Raw genomic sequence first — 16,756 nt, 5'->3', positions numbered from 1 at the left:
ACCCCCAACCCCCAAAATCTGGACATGCTTCCATTTCTGTGGAGCCACAGTCCTTATGCCATACATAAACAGTTCCTGAAGAAATGAATTATTTCACCCCTCTTATGCCGCCCTGGGGTGTTTTCAAGGTAAATAATATGAGAATAAGTGTTCTCCAGCACAGATCTTTAGCAGGAGGGCAAACGTTAATTTTGATAAAAGTCCTCTGAGCAACTTTGCAAAGCAAACTTTGGCTTGGGAGGAACTTGAAACATGATTATTATTATTTTTAATGGCAGAAGTGGGGGAACTGAAATGGATAGCCTCCTTCCGTAGTCCCCCACCACACCCTGACCCCCAAATGCTGTCCCCAAGCAGATCCTGTTTATGGTCCTCCCCACCCCACCCCGTAAATCCTGGAGTATTTTGGGTTGCCATGGCAATGCGGCCTGCTCTTCAGCCAGCTGCAGATTAGCTCACTGGGAAAGAGTCAGGATGGGTCAGCCTAGGGAAGGGTGGGAAGAAAGACACAGGAGGAGGAGGAGAAAAGAAAAGAGGGGGAGGGGGGAAAGAAAGGGGGTGGTATTAGGCTTTGGAGGGGGGGAGGAAGAGAGAGAGAGAGCGCGCCATAAAGTCAGGAAAAGAAGCGGTCGGGATGGGGGTCGGGGAGAAAAGCAGCTGATGGTTTTTTGGTTGGGGGGATTGCAGCAGCGACAGCAAGACAAGAGGAGGGAAAGGGAAACTTGGGAAGATTTCGCCGTGGAAGAAGCAGCTGATCCTTCTAATGGAGCAGACGGGGTTGCGAAGAGAGAGGGAAATCCTTTAAAAATCCGTGAGGGGGCTCTGTTAACAAAAGGGAGGAACTACTACGGCGGGGGCGAGCAGAGCAGAGCAGAGCGAAGGGAACTATGCAAGCAGAGACTGCTTCGGTCGCTGCTGCTGCTCTTGTTACTGCCGCCGCCAGACTGGAGTTTCCCAAGATGAGAACAGAAGGCAGTTGGGGGGACAGGCCGGCTACTGCCATTGAGCAAGGTAGGTAGGCGGCGGCGGCGGGGGGGCTGGTTTCTGCCCCTGCCGCGCTCGGGGTTTCTTTGGGGGGGGGGGGGTCTGGCTTCATGTGCCAAATCCTACAGCTGGTGGGTGGGGGCAGGGGAAGGCTCTGTCTTGGGATGCCTTCAAGGTTTGCGCGGCGGCGGGTCGGGGTGGGTGGAGGGGATCTGCTTGTGCAAAATGACCGGGTCGCTTCGAGGAGGGGTGAACCCCGTGGTTAGTTGGTGTGGTGGCGGTGTGGGGCAGAAGAAGCCCCCTTCAGCAGGACGGCACTGCTCCCCACCCTCCCAGTACGTGAAGTACAGTACGTGAAGAAATGCATGTGAGCATCTGAAGAACACCCCTTTTTGTGATGATCGTTAAAGCCAGAGGTTTTTTTTAAGGTTTTTTAAAGTGGTGCCGAACTGCTCCGCTGCCCGTAGTTGACTTAATGGTCTCTAGGCTTTTGGCTTAGAAGAGGAGGATTGAAAAGGAGGAGCAGGTCGGGTTGCCCTGTGAAAAACTGTGCGTGAATTCCTAGTGGCGGGATCGTCTGGAACTGATCTGCAGGGTGGTTATCCATTGGGATTTATGGAGAACCGGGGGAGGGGGGGGGTATTCTGACTCGCTTGAAGGCGGGAGACGTTTCCACAGTGGAGAAAGGGTGACTTATTGCGAAAAGCTGTGAATCGTCATGGAAATGGCTACCTCAAAAGCACTGGTTTCAAAATGCCACATAATCTTGTTGGATTCCCCCCACCCCACCCCCGCATCAAAAGTCTCCTGCCTTACCAAATCCACAGGCTTGGCTAAGAGGAATTGTGTGGGTCACACACCAGTGGGCGTGGGGAACCCTTCTCCCTTTCCCCCCACATTTTCGGTGCTCCTAGGAATGCAGAAAAAACTTTCTGGCATAAAAGCCGCTGAGTTTGCCTTTCCGTTTTCAGGAGCAGCAGATAAAAGGGGTTCAGCCTGATTACAGGTCTGTTCAATCTTACTGCAGTGTGCTTTAGTTTTAACTTTTAAACCCTATTGAGAGGATTGAGTCCAATTAGGTGTTTCAGATCACACTGTTCTGTAAGGTTTTTTTCTCTTTCTCTCTTTCGATGGAACGTTAACTGAAGTGATGAGTAAATCCTTGCATGGAAATAATCCATCTTCTCTCCGTTCATCTTGTTAAAGAGAGAGAGGCTTGGCAAAGCTCTTCACAAGCCTGCTATAAGAAAGAGGGATAACTGTTGTTGTTGTTTTTTAAAAAAAGATTGTAAAAAAATTATGGGGGGACAGCAGGAAAAAACTCAAGTGGAATTCACTAGGTTTTAAGAAACGGAATGATTGTGTAATAACCCCCAAATTTCTCAATTCACTTGGAAAGCAAAGTTACACACTCTGGGATTGATGAACAGTTTGTACAATGCCATTTTAACTTCCTTACATAGGGCCCATCCATCCAATCTCTTTCCCCCCCCATTCCCCCCCACACCCCACAAATACACCCATTTCTTCTAACAATGTCACCAGAACCTGCTGTAGTTGAGTGAACAGTGCTCTAATTTTACACAAATGGATTGTTTATTCTCCAAGTTCATCCACGGCCATTCCTACCATTGGACAATGTGAGGTGACCTGCCTCAAGCAGGTTTTGTGCAGTATAGTTTTAAAGGGCAGCAAAATATCATTTTCTTCATTTTTTAAAATAAATTATACAATTGCCACCATGGAGGCATACCTTGGATCTTCTGCCCCTAAGTGACTCCGTGTTTAGAGTAATCTCTGGCCTTTAGATCCAACCATAGTATGGGATCAATTGACTACCACTTCTGGGAGTGGGATTGTATGGCTGCAAAGTATTTTACCCACTCAAAAAGAAAATATTATGCAGGTATATAGTAACAAATGGCTTATTTCCATTGTCTAGAGAATTGCGACGGTGGTGCTTGCATCACAACAGAGCTTCGTCTTGGATGTAGCTATGAAATGTTCCATATTTTTTGAGAAGCTTTAAATTTCCAGCACCAGATTCCAAAGTGGAACAACTGAGACAGACACATTTTTTCCTGCCCAAATTATAGAGAAGGAAAGTAGTAATAATTTTGGGGGGGGCGAGGGGGGGTCTCTCAGAGCTGAGGGCTGCAGTAGTGGCTGATTTTCATCCTTTTCATAGTATAAACTTCAATCCAAAATCAACACAATCTCATATCCCCTTAATCTTAACATACATACTTGGTGCTTTTTGGCAAGCTGGAAATGAGCATTGCTTCTCATTGGTCGCGCTAGATAATTGATGGGTGTGACTGAACTTAGTTACTATTACTTTTTAAAATATCCATGTGCTGTACAAATTGAAGGAAAAAGAAGAAACTGCTCTGTGTGTGCGTTCTGGATAACCTGCAATAGTTGTTTCAACATGGGGTATATACCATGAAATACTTCCCGTGGCACTTGGGTTGTGATTGGTAAGCCCAATAACCTTCCCATTTAATGGTGCCCTTTAAATGATGGCCATTACCTAGCTGCCTTGTCCTTGCATTGGCTTGGGTGGATTAAGAACCCAGGAGAGTTGCTGTTGTCATGCTTTTGACACTGATGGGTTGGCCCAGCATCAATTCCTTGCTTGTAACCCTGGTGAAACTGCCCACATATTAGTAGGCCTAGGGAAGGCAGGTGCCATGATAAAGTTGGGTGTGCTTCCAGCCATCATTGAGCCTTTATTTTATGTGGTGCATTGGATAGTCAGAACCATTCTTTTAGGTAGCATCACTAGTTTGTTGCAATGCTTTTGCAGCAGGGGGGTGGCCGCTATTACATTCTCCAGATGTTGTGGGGCTACAGCTCCCATGAATCTTGTCCTCTATACATTTCTACCTTTGGCCATGCTGGTTGGGGGTGTTGGTAGTTGAAGTCCAACAACATCTGGAAGACATCACATTGGCATTGCTTGTTTTAGAAACTCCATGGTGGGGAAGGACTGCCTCCTGTCTAGGCACTTACCAGGATAAAATCTGCTTTTCTTTAATGACATCATAGGCGCTTAAACCACTCCCTGTACTTTTTCTGTGGCATTCATCTGGGTGTCAAGAGTTCAACAAGATATGACTGGGCAGTTCCATGCTCCTTTTATTAATATGTCTTTCCCATTCACATATAAACTGTGGAGGCATCTACAACAAAAGGAGTAAACCAGGCATCCCCAAATTGTGGCCATCCAGATGTTTTGGCCTACAACTCCCATGATCCCTAGCTAACAGGACCAGTGGTCAGGGATGATGGGAATTGTAGTCCAAAACATCTGGAGGGCCGAAGTTTGGGGATGCCTGGAGTAAACTGCTTGTGGTAGCTGAACCCTCACCGCACCTTGCCTCCCTTGCAATCTGTTGCAGAAAGGGCCCCGTGGAAGCGATTGATTGAACAAACCTCCTGTGATGCTTCCTTGGTGGCCTAAGATCTGGCACTATATTTTTCAGAGACCAAAGCTTTTATTCATGGTTGCCTGTTCCCTTGCTTGGCAAGGTCCGTTGAAGGAGCACACTGCCCTGGGCAAGACCCAGCTGCTTGCAGCAATGTAGCAATTCCTCTCTGCCAATTTGTGGGTGGCGTTTTGGCTTTTCCAGTGTGACATCTAGACCACTTTGCTAAGAAAAAATGGAGAGGGCAGTGATTTTTCCAGTCAGTATCAGTGCAAAATACCTAACAAGTTTTAGTTTTGGTTCAATGTGTGATCTCTGTGAGTAAGAGAAAATTAACTTTAAAGGAAAAGGCTTCATCATACTTTCAGGATGCGCTCCAGCCAAGCCCCAAAGCATTTGCAGGTGCAGAGCAGGGCCAGCGGGTGGTCTGGCCTTCAGACAGCCTGTAGAGATTCCCGAGGGCCAGATAGAGAGGCCTGGAAGCTGCATTTGGCCCCTGGGGCTGAGATGCCTCACCCCGATTTACAGGATGAAATGGTGATAGATAGGTTTGCTAGGAAATTGGAGGGAGGGAGGGAGGGAGAGAGAGAGACTACAAACTTGTTTATCTAACTTGTTCTGTCTCCTTTTCCCTCCCCAAGAATCCTGGTTCTTATTTGGTGAGCATGCTGAAATTTTCTGTTAGAGATCAACAGAATTCCAGTTCCCAGGGTTCCCTTGGGAGACAAATTGACTCTTTGAACCTATTTAAGTCTCTAGTGTGCTATAGATACACCTTGAAAGTTTCTGTGCCAGAGTGATAAACCACAAAAAAAGTGCTACACTTTGGAACTGGCCAATGACAGGTTAAGAAATCTTTGTTTATACTCCTGCGGTAACCATGTGGCTCTTTTGCTGTGTGAGGCTTATTGAGTGTGCTTGGGATGGGTTTTGTTTTTATTGTCCTAGTAAAACTTTGTGGCTACTTTCCTTGAACCGCCAAGGAATTTAGCAACTGATGGAGTAACACAATTGCAAGTTGGCGTGGAACCGGCAGATACTACTTTTTCAGGACCTGCCAACCCTTATTGCTTATTTACTATTTTGTGTCTATTACTTGAGCTTTTGTTTAAAACCTTTTGCTATTGATGACAAAAACATACAGAAGATACATACATGTGTATTCCATTTCTGTGCTGGTTTCAAAGGAAGGGAGAGAATTTTATTTCTTATAATGACTTTAATAGACCTGCTTAGGTGACTGCAAAAGTATGCAATTTTCAGTTTCAAAGACTGCATTGAAATAGAAATAGATGTAAACTACATCAAATACAATTAAGCTTACTTCTGAGGAAACACAAATTGGATTGTGCTATACAGGTCTGAAATCTGAAAGCTGGCATATTCCTGCACCTATATTGGCACTCATTTTATCTATTTGTATCTCCTGTAATTGGATTGGACAGAAGTTTTGTAGTGTGTTACATTACTTTGTAGGGACCCAGGTGGCGCTGTGGGTTAAACCACAGAGCCTAGGGCTTGCTGATCAGAAGGTAGGCGGTTCAAATCCCTGCGACGGGGTGAGCTCCCGTTGCTCAGTCCCAGCTCCTGCCAACCTAGCAGTTCGAAAGCATGTCAAAGTGCAAGTAGATAAATAGAGACCGCTCCAGCGGGAAGGTAAACGGCATTTCTGTGCACTGCTCTGGTTCGCCAGAAGCGGCTTTGTCATGCTGGCCACATGACCTGGAAGCTGTACGCCGGCTCCCTCGGCCAATAACGCGAGATGAGCGCCGCAACCCCAGAGTCGGTCACGACTGGACGTAATGGTCAGGGGTCCCTTTACCTTTACATTACTTTGTGAGTTGTACCCAAGTAAGTGTTCACAGGATTGCAGCCTTACAGCAGAATCTTGTGCATGTTTACTCAGAAGTAGGACTCTTTCTCATTGGTGGTTCCCCACTTGTTGCAGAATTCCTTCCTCAATAACATTCACCTGCCACCTGTGTTGTTCTGTTGTCTTTGGGTGCCAAGCTTAGACATGTCGGGATTTTAAATGAAATGAATTTCTACCACTGAGTCACGGCCCTTCCATGTTCCTCCTCCTCTGGTGTAGTACAGTTTTGTGCTTTGAAATAATAATACAATAATAATTTATCATTTGTACCCCGCCTATCTGGCTGGGCCTCCCCAGCCACTCTGGGCGGCTTCCAACAGAGATTAAAAATACATTAAAACATCATTCCTTAAAAACTTCCCTAAACAGGGCTGCCTTCAGATGTCTTCTAAATGTCAGGTAGTTGTTTATCTCTTTAGATTTTAAAAAACTAGAAACAATATTAGATAGCAGCCTTCCCCCATTTCAGCTTCAGACCAAGATACAGGTGTGAAGATCAATCTCACAGCAAGAAAAACAAGTATTTCCTGATTAAGTTCCCTGTGCATACTCACTTGAGTGAAAAACTCCATCTCCTATTGCCTGGATTTCCACTGACTGATTAGAATCTAAGAGGAGCAACCGGTTCCAAAGACCGCTAAAGGTAGGAGGAAATTGTGTGTTAGACTATTACTCCTCCGAATGGAATTTTTCCTTGCACACACTACATCTCTCCCCATCGATTTACTTTGAGAGCTGAGTTTCTGCCTCTCCGAAGCCTCACCCACCCAGCATGTGGGAACTTGCCAAAAACGCATGTAGACAACCACTTCAGCCGCTAGCAATGAAATTGTCCTATTGGGAAATGTGGTTGTGAACGAAGGCTAAGCAGAGGGAGATTGAGCAACTGATTAGTCGCCTACAAACACTGATCTGGCTCCCACCCTCTTTCCCCTTTATTAGTTTCCATTGTAGAGTTACACCAGCAAGGTACTCACCTCAAAAAGGATATTGTAAGGTCAGAAAAGGACAACCCACACAATCAAGGGGATAGAGCAATGAAAAAAGGTTTCAGTGCTTGCGACTTTTTAGAGAAAGAAGTGATAGAAGTTTAACAATTTTTGCATGGCATGGAGAAAGTGGGTAGAGAAACGTTTTTCTCCACCTCTCATGGAACTCACGGGCATGCAGTGAAGCTGAATGTTGGAAGAGCCAGGACACATAAAAGCAAGTCCAACCTCTTGCAGCACGTAGTTAAACTATGGACCTTGCTCCTCCGTGAGGCAGTGATGACCATCCACCTAAGAAGATAGCTTTAAAAGAGGGTTAGACAAATTCCTGGAGGAGAGGGCTTGTTGTTGTTTACTCATTTAGTCGTGTCCAACTCTTCGTGACCCCATGGACCATAGCACGCCAGGCACTCCTGTCTTGCACTGCCTCCCGCAGTTTGGTCAAACTCATGTTCGTAGCTTCGAGAACACTGCCCAACCATCTCGTCCTCTGTTGTCCACTTCTCCTAGTGCCCTCCATCTTTCCCAACATCAGGGTCTTTTCCAGGGAGTCTTCTCTTCTCATGAGGTGGCCAAAGTATTGGAGCCTCAGCTTCAGGATCTGTCCTTCCAGTGAGCACTCAGGGCTGATTTCCTTCAGAATAGATAGGTTTGATCTTCTTGCAGTCCATGGGACTCTCAAGAGTCTCCTCCAGTACCATAATTCAAAAGCATCCATTCTTCGGCGATCAGCGTTCTTTATGGTCCAGCTCTCACCAAGATCATGGCCACTGGTCCCATCACCTCCTGGCAGATAGAAGGGGAAGAAATGGAGGCAGTGAGAGATTTTACTTTCTTGGGCTCCTTGATCACTGCAGATGGTGACAGCAGTCACAAAATTAAAAGACGCCTGCTTCTTGGGAGAAAAGCAATGACAAACCTAGACAGCATCACCTTTATATAACTAGATAAATAAGGGTCTGGGTATTTATCTCTCTCCTCCATATGTACTTGGCTATCCCTGCTGCCAACATGGTGGCCTCCAGATGCCACAGACTCCCAGCTCCCATCATCTCTGACTATCGCCCATGCTTGTTGGGGCTGATGTGAATTGGAACCCAGAAACTTTGGGACTTTTATATAGCAGCACCTCATCAGCAAGTTCCAACCTTTACTCACATACATTAGTTGAACAAATGCTGTGTGTTTTCTTCAGGGTCTTTTCCAGGCAGTCTTCTCTTCTCATGAGGTGGCCAAAGTATTGGAGCCTCAGCTTCACGATCTGTCCTTCCAATGAGCACTCAGGGCTGATTTCCTGAAGAATGGATAGGTTTGATCTTCTTGCAGTCCATGGGACTCTCAAGAGTCTCCTCCAGCACTATAAGGCTATTAGCCATGATGGCTGCTCTCAGTACTGCATCTGAATACCAGTTGCTGGAAACCAAGGAGAGAGTGTTCTTATGCTCAGGTCCTGCTTGCAGGTTCCCCACAGGCATCTGGTTGGCCACTCTTGAGAACAGGGTGCTGAAAAGAACAGGGTTATGCCTTAACCATTATGACTACCCCATTGTCCTTGGCTCAGATAAGAAGGAACCAAGGAGAGCAAATAAATCAAAACAAGCTCTCTTCTTCCTTTTGCTTGCTCATTCAAGTTTCATGCTAAAGCGAACAACGGTGAACTTAATTAAGTAAACTTAACGTAGGTGTCCCTATCACTTGAAGTACAAACTCAAGTGGTTTTTCAGAAGCACTACTTCATAAATAAAACTGTGTTTTATTTTTCTGTTGGAAGCCGCCCAGAGTGGCTGGGGAAACCCAGCCAGATGGGTGGGGTATAAATAATAATAATTTATTATTATTATTATTATTATTATTATTATTAATGATGCCAAGAGCTAGACCCCGGATGTTTATAGAATAATCTTCAAAAAGCCTCTTGGCATATCTCAAGACACAGGCTAGGTTATTCTCTCTCTAAAAAAGAGACAGCGATTGTGAATGCTCTCCAACACTTTTTTTAGAAAAGTGAAACATAAGGAAAGAAAATGACAACCTTTCCTCTATGTGTGCGCGCGCACACACACTCCAACATTATAAATACAGTGGTACCTCTACTTACGAATTTTTCTACTTACGAATGGAGCTCCGTCCGTAATCTTGGATGCGGTTTAGATAGGATTTTTTCTACTTACGAATTTTTTCTCCCAATGCATTCCTATGGGATTCGACGTACAATTTTTTTCGACTTACGAATGTGCGTTCGGAATGCATTAAATTCGTAAGTAGAGGTACCACTGTACCCAATTTAGGCTTTTCATGTCTGAATGCTGATAGCTTGGTTGCGACTTAGAAATTATAAGAGAGTGAAGTGGAACCAGCTGCCGTTGACTCCTCTGCAAATGTATTTGTGAATTTAAGCGACAGGATTGATTTGGAGATATCTGTGTGGTGCTCAATGCATAGGCTATTTATTTTCTGTGGAAGAGCTTCTGGAGCGGGGAAGATGGTTCATGTGATATGTGTCTTGATAATGGTGAACAATATCATGCCAACGGAGATTTTCATAGACAATAGATGCAACTTTCTGATGGCAACTCCAGCGATTGCAGTCTTTCAGCCACTGCGATGGCACAGTCCCGGGAAATCCAGTTCAGCTGCAGTTGTATCAATGGGCAACTTGATTTGACAAGTGACTGTTCTTCATACAGCTTGGTCTTGGGATAAGGACAGTCAGGGTTGTAGTGTGGAAGATTCCTGGAAGGTGCGTAGATTCTGCTGAGGTCCAGTAAGGTGAAATGTGGCCACAGTGGAACGTTGTGGGTGCATAAGGCAGGAGTGGGGCTGATGTGAACTGATGCATGAGATTTGTGCGCCACTGTGGGGGAGCGACTTGGGACTGATTGGACAGGCCTGAGAAAAGGAAGTGGTGATGCAGCGAACATGTTTCTTTGTTCACCAAACACTGAAGGGCTGAGCTCATTGCTGCTTTGCTTGGAGCAAGAGATTTCCAGGCTATCCAAACAGCTGTAAAAGTTCTTGCTCTGCAGTAGTCTTGCAAGCTGGGGAGAGGGGAGGGGGGGTGACGTTTATGTGATGGAAAGGAGCAGAAAATTGCTTTTCCCAAATGATTTCTTCTCTCTTCTTGTGCGTTGGCTACCGGCCAACCATGCTGGAAACTCTGCTCACATGACAGGAGGAGAGTGGGTGTGAGGAAAGAGGCCCACAACAAGAGAAAATGGGGATGAGGCGGTGGAAAAACAAAAAGCAAGTTAATATCTGGCCAGGCTGAGCGTTGCATCTGTACTGTAGTTCATCCTGGCACTGCTCTAGGTCCTAGAGAACTCACATGTGGGTAATTCGAAGTAGGGCTATTTGAATCTAATTGAGGGAGCAGGAAACATATGCAACTCTGATGGCTGTGTTCATAAGTCATGATACAACCATGGTTTATCGCAATGGGAACAAGCCCAGCCAGCCTCCCTTCCCTAGGCCTGCACATTTCCCCCTCCTTCTCCACTTCCAGCATGGCTGAGAGGAGCAGTTCAAAAGGTTTGCTTCCTTTTTTGTTTGACTGCAGCTTCTCATATTTGTATGAGCTCCCCAAAATGTGGATAATCTTAACTATGGTTTGCTTGAAACAAGTCAGCTTCAATATGTGATCGATGTTTCAGCAAACAGTGATTAGGATTTCATCGCAGTTTAGGGCTCCGATGTATCACTAAACTGTGGTTAATCAAAATGGGAAGCAAAGGCTCCTGATCACTTCATCACAGTCACACCAGAGGAGAAAAGAGGGGGAAGCTAGGCTAGTTCCTATCATGATGAACAGTTTATTTATTCTTCATGTGATAAGCTATGACAGTGCCTGTTCTTTTGCTTAGAGACATATACAGTCGTACCTTGGTTCTCGAACACCTTGCAACTCGAACGTTTTGGCTCCTGAACGCTACAAACCTGGAAGTGAGTGTTCCGGTTTGCGATCGTTATTTGGAACCCAAATGGCTTCTGCGGCTTCCGGCTGCTTGCAGGAAGCTCCTGCAGCCAGTCGGAAGCTGAGCCTTGGTTTTCGAGCATTCTCGGAAGTTGAACAGACTTCCAGAACGGATTCCATTCGACAACCAAGGTATGATTGTACTAGAAAAGCATAATTTCCTTTGACTAACAGTTCAAGATGATCTTTGTTGCCATGTGAAATCACAGGCTGTGCACTACATGGTGCCTTAGCATAGATGTGCATGTATCTGCAGGTATGCACACTAGGGATAAGGTCGATCTGGGTCCAAGATTTCTCTTCGGGAGCTGGAACTCTAAGGAATGATAAATCTAGCTCAACTAACATGCCCCTCCGAAGGCAAAAATGGGGACAGAATTACCAGGTACAAGATCCAGGATGTTGTGACTGCCTCTGGTAAATAGGGACAACTCTGTAAACCAGCCCTCCGTCTGTCAAAGATTTGGTGAGTTCCATGAGATCATGCTTTCCTGCAACTAATGCATGCCCGAAGCCAAGGTTAGTTAGGACTGATAGCGCTGGGCCAGATGAAGCATTGGCCTGGCTTAGGCGTATATTCCTTATCTTCTCACTTGTGTGCCTTTTTAATGAACTGCATTTACAAAGCCATGAAGTCATCAGAGTTAACCTCCCCATTTCCTTCCTACAATCTTGGCTGACAAACTGCATTACTGCAAGCACATCAGGCAAGAGCGATAATTGCTCTGCTCCTCTGCCAGGACTGAGTATGAACAGGCTTGCATATAGCAATGATTACATCAGCCTGATAGCATGTTGGAATAAGAGAGTGCTGGCAGGTCCATACCACCTCTTTAGGAGGGAAGTTGCTCCTATTAGGGCTCATCCACTTCTGATTTTGAGCAGCATCATCCTCTTTTCTTTTTCTTTCTGGTGGTATCATCTAAAGTCATTTTTTAGCAAGCAGCAGCAGCATAGTGGACGTCGAAATTCCTAGCCAGTGCCTCCGTTTTGACCAGTGCAGGTGTCAGCGTCCGCACAGGGCAAGCAGCACCTTGTCCTTTTTCAGGTGTCACCTGGCAGATGTGGTCAGCAAGGACATGAATAGTGGTCTGTTTCCTGGTCCTGGCTATCAGCTGAGGGATGTTGCTGGGAGCTACCGGGTGCCTGTGCAGGTGCAGCTGTTGGTTACACGCCCTAAGCGATAATGTTCGCAATTAGGACAAGCTTTGCAAAAATGGAGCTGCTAGATCAAAGCCCAGCGGAGGCCTGACGAGAGTTCAGGTGTTAGTTGTAACTGACTTGCAGAGTAGCCTTTGAACTCTGCAAGAGGCACCCTACTAGCAATTAAGATTAAAATGGAAAGGGAAAAGAACACATCTCTTGAAAAGAAATCCAGTTTAAATCTGCTGATTATCCTTAATGTATCACAATAACACACACCTGTGATATTGTTGTGTTGTTGTTGTTGTTGTTTTTAAAAAAAGAGAGATGCTTTTTTTGTTTTCATCCAAGGTGTCTGTCTTTCCCTGATAGGCTTGACGTTGCCTGATGGGGCAAAAGTGCCATAAGCTATTGCAAACATTTGTAGGCTACACGCAAAGCCAGTCTGGAGTTTGGCTTAAGGGGAAATAATGAGTGCCAAGAGAGGTGGAAAGGGCGCCCAGTTGCGGTTTTGAGCTAGCTTGAAAGACATTTTTAAGGACCTAACAAAACATTTAACATACAAAGACACATTGCATGCTTGTAACAAATCCCTGACAAAGACTGTTATTTTTGTTTATAGTAAGCAAATGTCTAAAAACCCAGGGTGGAGGAGTGGGTTGGCAAATTTGGGGGGTACTGAAACCTACGGGCAGTGAAAAGGATGCTTCTTCTTTGGTGATCACTCATAGCCGATTGTCTTCCATAAGCACGGTTTTAGCAATGGGTCCGTAAGTGACTGTGGAGGCTGATTCTGGATCCACACGTCCTTCCACAGTGGGGACATTGGTTTCCAGGCGGGAGCTGATCACGGTGTGGATTTTCCAAGTGTGCCTTCCTCTTAGCACGTTTTTCCCTTGCATCCTGAGATCGAGTTTCTTCAAAGCCCATGACACGTTTGGTAAAGGCTGTTCTCCAACTGGAGCGCTTGCAGGCCAGTGTTTCCCAGTGGTTGGTGTTTATACTACTTTTTTATAGATTTGCCTTGAGACAGTCTTTAAACCTCTTTTGTTGACCACCAGCATTACGCTTTCCATTTTTAAGTTTGGAATAGAGACCCACTTAAAGTGGTTTTCCTTTCCTTTCCCTTTCTTTATTTTCCTTTTTTGGGGGGGAGGGAGAGTAATCAGAATGTTGAGTTCATGTTTAGTAGCGTTTAGCAGGACATATAAAATAGGTAAGCTGTGATGTTATTATCCAAATGGTACCACCCAATTAAGAAAATGTAGTCCATGAATAAATCAGATTGGCACATGAATGCAATTTCTGACGAAGAAGTAAAATGCATATGGCAGGAGGAATAGGAATACTTAATACCATTAATATGTGATGATGGTGCTTTGCAAAGTTCCATGCCCTGAGCTGGATCCCATTTCAAATTCAACATACAGGAGTTAACAGAAGACGTAGCTGGAAATGGAGTAGGGTAAACAGAACACTGGAATGAGGTGAGACAATGGAAGAGGAGGCTATTCTAGTCCAGGTGAGAGGCAATCAGAGTGTAAACTTGATTTTTTTTGCCAAGAGTGTTCATACTTTTGTAAAGAGAGGGTAATATGACTTGACAGCGGACTTGATATGGTGAGTGAGGAGTCAAAGTTGAAGACAAGGCTTTGTTTCATGTTCAGCAGGGTGGATGAAGACTAAACACTCAGCCTTAATAAGTGAATTGGTTGCAATTACATTCTGATAACTTGAAAAGGCTTTCAGCTGAGCAGGAATTGCGGGTGGTGAGGATGAGCGTAACAGGATGGTTGCATAGGCTTAGGGTGTGGCTTCTGCGTTAGGGGGAGGTGAAGCTCACACCAAGGTATAAGCGCTAAAGTTGTTCTGGAAGAGAAGAGGATGGTAGACCCTCCCTCTCCTTTGCAGATGTTTAGCTGGTTTCTCGCCAGGCAATAGTTTTGTAGCAGTCAAGAGAGGAATATGCAGTGCACGCCTGTGTATACACAATATAACAAAGCAGAAAGGGTGGAAGTCCTCTGGGTAATCAACTTTTTGGGATTCCTCCTTTTTACAAAAAAAGGGAACAAAATCCAGGTTGTTGTTTTTTTCATTTATGGAGCAGAATGATGCAAACTTCATGGGACAATACTGGTATTTCTTAGCAGGTTTTTTTAATAGCCAGCCTCAGCCAAACATTACTTTATCAGGTGCTAGAAATGTTCCAGTTCCTAGCCGGAGGAATTCCTGCTCATTTGTTGGAATTTTTCTTTCTTTGGAGGGTGGGGTATCCTGAAAGGGAACCATCATCTTAAAATCGAGGTGAATCCAAACACTCACATATTCAATGATCATTATAAACCACTGAAAGCCTGCATCTTTCCCCATAAATGAGGCAATGGCATCTGGAGAGGATGACTTAAATTGGGGGAAATAGCATGAGACTGATGGTGGACACACATACGTAATACTTTTAAACAAGAGTCCACATTTCCTTTTGGGTATTGTGCTGTGTGCTGATGGGACCTGTCACAGCCTCTTAGCAAAATGGCAGATCACCTCCTGAAATATCGTTGAGATGTAGCCATAGCTACCTATGTGGTTTTGTGGTTGACGTGTTGAACTTAGGCCAGGGAGACCTGGACTTGGCCATGAAGCTTGCCAAGGGTCGTTGGGACAGTCACTGCCTCAGCCTACCCTTTTTTCCATTTTTAAATGTACGTAGATATTTGGGGAAGTTAATATTTGTGGGATTCTAAATTCCTGTCATTCCTGGATGTAGAGGCTCTGTTTTGCATATAGTGCTTACCCCCCTGCCCCACTCTCTGTCCCTTGCTAGCTTGCTCACAATTGGCTTTGTTCTATCTCCAGAGTTGGAGGCAGTAATCCTTCTGAGTACCAGTTGCTGGAAACCACAGGAGGGTGGGGTGGAGAGTGCTCTTGTCTCAGGCCCTGCTTGCAGGGTTCCCATGGGCATCCTGTTGGCAGGACTAGATGGTCCACTGCCCGTATCCAGCAGAGCTGCTCTTACATTCCTGTAATTTTATTTTATGTGTGGTAATCTCTTTCTCTTAAGTGCTGATCGCCACTATTCCCCAAGTTTCCAAGTACAGTGGTACCTTGGTTTATGAACTTAATCCGTTCCAGAAGTCTGTTCTTAAACCGAAACCGTTCTTAAACCGAGGTACACTTTCCCGAATGAGGCCTCCCGCTGCCGTGCCCTTCCACCGTTCAGATTCCGTTCTTAAAGCAAGGTAAAGTTCTCAAACCAAGACACTATTTCCAGTTTTGCGGAGTTTGTAAACCAAGTCGTTCTTAAACCGGACTGTTCTTAAACCGAACTGTTCTTAAACCTCAGTTTAAGTACACAATTGGTTCCAGAAGTCTGTACTTAACCTGAAGCGTACTTAACCTGAAGCGAACTTTCCCATTGAAAGTAATAGAAAGTGGATTAATCCGTTCCCGACGGGTCCGCGGAGTACTTAAACTGAAAGTACTCAAAATGAAGCATACTTAAACCGAGGTATGACTGTACCACTGTATAACTTTTAGTAAGAAAAGAACTTTGTATAGAGGTGTTGAGTGATTTCCCACTCAAGTATAAGCACATTTTCTCTCTCTCTTTAATACAAACAAGTATATACTAATACCTACACACACACACACACATTTAGGATAGTGGTGTTTGTCGAATGTTGTTATCTGTGGATGTTCACTTACGTCTTTCCATGATAGTCATAGGTTTATTTATTTACTGCCTTTTCTACAGAGTTGTGCTCACAATAGTTTGCAAACATAACAGTCTAAATCAGGCTTCCTCAAACTCGGCCCTCCAGATGTTTTTGGCCTACAACTCCCATGATCCCTAGCTAGCAGGACCAGTGGTCAGGGATGATGGGAATTGTAGTCTCAAAACATCTGGAGGGCCATGTTTGAGGAAGCCTGGTCTAAATGCACCAACATATCTGAAAGACCAACTCCTTCCCTACGGTCCACCCCAGGTGTTAAGATCAGCAGAAGGAACTCTCTTGGTAGTTCCACCTCCCTCAGAAGTTCTGTTCAGCGGTGGTGGTGGCGGCCTAGAAGAAGGAATTCTCTGTGTCAATCCCTAAGTTGTGGAATTCTCTCCCCTTAGAGGGGGTGTCTGGCTTCTTCAACGTAGAGCTTTTGACTCTTTACCATGGGCATTGGCACCTGAGATATTGTGTTTTCAGGACCAACCCTAATCTCGTGAATATAAAACATTAAAATTGTTTTTAATTCTGAATTTGAAATTGTTATAACCTGCCCTGATACTGGCTGGTGAAGGGTGGATGATGACAAAATCCTGTATTCATTGTATTGTATTGTATTGTCACTATAATATAACTATGACACCCATCGG

At 45.0% G+C, this 16,756-nt stretch overlaps 1 protein-coding gene across 6 annotated transcripts in view; it reads left to right on the top strand.

Moving 5' to 3' along the window:
* The first annotated feature begins 573 nt into the window (after window positions 1-573).
* The window catches only part of DENND2A (DENN domain containing 2A), a 70,944-nt gene continuing 54,761 nt past the window's right edge, over window positions 574-16,756 (top strand). For 3 of the 6 annotated variants that reach the window (XM_060279932.2, XM_060279931.2, XM_060279929.2), the window contains exon 1: window positions 579-1,015. The gene's annotated coding sequence lies outside the window, so the exon portion shown is untranslated. Of the gene's footprint in view, window positions 1,016-16,756 lie in introns of all 6 variants that reach the window. The other 3 variants (XM_060279930.2, XM_088652238.1, XM_035127977.3) reach the window with 3 other exon arrangements.

This window comes from Zootoca vivipara, chromosome 9 (assembly GCF_965207765.1).
Source record: "Zootoca vivipara chromosome 9, rZooViv2.hap1.1, whole genome shotgun sequence".
NCBI lineage: Eukaryota > Metazoa > Chordata > Lepidosauria > Squamata > Lacertidae > Zootoca > Zootoca vivipara.
Note: the sequence above shows the minus strand (reverse complement) of the source record. Positions and strands in the feature narration are given on the sequence as shown.